This window comes from Mus caroli, unplaced genomic scaffold (assembly GCF_978045245.1).
Source record: "Mus caroli unplaced genomic scaffold, Mus_caroli_1 scaffold_4, whole genome shotgun sequence".
Classification (NCBI taxonomy): Eukaryota; Metazoa; Chordata; class Mammalia; order Rodentia; family Muridae; genus Mus; species Mus caroli.
In genome coordinates this window covers 109,607,415-109,609,687 of record NW_028227259.1, presented here as the reverse complement: position 1 = coordinate 109,609,687, position 2,273 = coordinate 109,607,415, and positions in this window count along the sequence as shown.

Sequence of the window (2,273 nt, the reverse complement as noted above, 5' to 3'; positions counted from 1 at the left end):
TGTGGGAAGCCACATGTGCCATTACAAGGTGGCGCTGGCTACCACCCATAAGTTTGGGTAAACAGCCAATGTGCGCATATGCAGTATAGATTTTGCTGAGTCACTGCCTGGCCCGAGGCATGCAAATGAGGTACTGAAAGCATAACCAATCGGGTGTAGACATGCCTCTCCTAGGCCTATATAAGCAGCGCCAGTTCTGGGGCTCAGGGTCTTTTTGCCTCTGCAATGAAGCTCTCCCAATAAACGTGTGCAGAAGGATCCTGTTGTGGCATCTTTCTTGCTGGCGAGTCAGGCGCTCACAAGGTAGCAGGTCATTCTGTTGCCTATGTGATGACACAGGTTTGGGATGTCCTGATGCCAACACGCCTCCAAGGGGTACTGCCTTGTTTAATCCTTCATGTCAAAAGACAATGGATAACTCTGCAGCTCCCCTCTCACTTTGTGTTTCATCCTTTACAAATGCTGTTCAATTTCTCATTAGGGACAAAGTTCAGATCCCAAACTGTCTGCCTCCCTAAGGGCTCAGAAATTAAAGCTTTCATTTTTAAGCTTCCATCTCTGAAGTGAGTTTTCTTAGCTTTTATCTTGAACACAAATCCTACTTACTATTCCTTAATTACTTCTTTTAAAAACAGGCTTTAGATTGACTGTTGTGTTTTATGAAAAAGAAAAAGAAGTCGGGTATATGTTTGGTGGATGCCTGGTGTCTTAGTTAGGGTTTTACTGCTGCGAACAGACACCATGACCCAGGCAAGTCTTATAAAAAACAACATTTAATTGGGGCTGGGTTACAGATTCAAAGGTTCAGTCCATTATCATCAAGGTTGGAGCATGGCAGTATCCAGGCAGGCATGGCACAGGCAGAGATGAGAGTTCTATGTCTTCATCCAAAGGCTGCTAGTGGAAGACTGACTTCCAGGCAACTAGAGTGAGGATCTTAGGCCCACACCCACAGTGACACACCTACTCCAACCAGGTCACACCTATTCCAACAAGGCCACATCTCCAAATGGTGATGTAAGGCCCCGGATGCTGGGCCTCCACTCAAGTCCCGGGATGAACTGTCCAACACCCCACCGACCCAAGAGAAAACCACACCTGATGCAAGCTGCAAGAGGTTTTATTATCAGCTAGCTGAGGATGAACCCCTCGCGCCTCGCAGGGCAGGGGAGTTCGACCCCGAGAGGTGACAGTAGGGGGCTTTTAACAGCTAGCTGAGGAATTGGCAGGAGTTGGGAGGAGAGTTGGGAGGAGTTCTTTTCTTTCCGGTGTCCTTGGTGACATTTACAAGGCAGGAGTGAGGAGTGAGTTCTTTCTGAATTTTTATCTCTGTGTCCTCGGCCCAGGAAGGCCAGCATCTCTGGTTGTACAGTATAGAAACAAAAAAGCCTTTTGCTGGCTATAGAGAACAAAGAGCTTCTTTCTAGCTGTATTTTTAAAGATCAGGGAAAACAAGCTTGGGGAAATGTTTTAGGGGCTTTACCTTCCAGGGAGAAATGCTTTAAGCCAGGGTCTCACAGTGCCACCCTCTGGTCCAAGTATATACAAACCATCACACTTGGTATGTTGAGGTGAAAAGGGGTGCCTCTGACAGCCAGTGTTGAAGCATCCCTTCTTCCTGAGGTACCAGCCACACAATTGTATAGTATAGAATATAGTTTATCTAAGACCTGGAGAGGGAAGTTGAGGAGGTAGTGGAGACAGAGAAAGAGGGATAGAGGCAGGAGGAAGGAGAAGGAGGGACAGAGAAGAAAGAGGGTAAGAAAGGAAGAGAGGACTATTGAGCAAGAGAGAGAGGAAGAGTAGTGTACAAGCAGCCCCTTTTATAGTGAGTCAGGCCCACCTTGCTGTTTCCAGGTAACTGTGGGACAGCCCAGAAGAAATGGCAACAGTGATGGTTCCTGCTTTAGAATACACATGTTTAAAATATTAAAGCTCTTTGACCAGGAGCACTGGGAATTTCCGCTAAGAGAAGCACACTTGCAATACTGCCGGATTGTGTAATTTCCACGGATGGATGCCAGGGGTTTATTGTGCTTTATCTGTGCCAAGAAGGCTGGAGGAAACTGGAGATGGGTTCCAAGGAAAGAGAAGGTAAACAGATTCCACAGTGGAGGCCTGCTGTCCCTTGGCTGCAACAGAGTATCACACTGGCTTTCTGACAGCCAGGAATCTCTGACCTCCCCTGCCAGCCTTGGCCAAGTTAACATGGCCTTATTTTACTTTACTTTCAGTTTTGTTTCTGCTACAGCATGTGATTTCTTTCAAGTGTG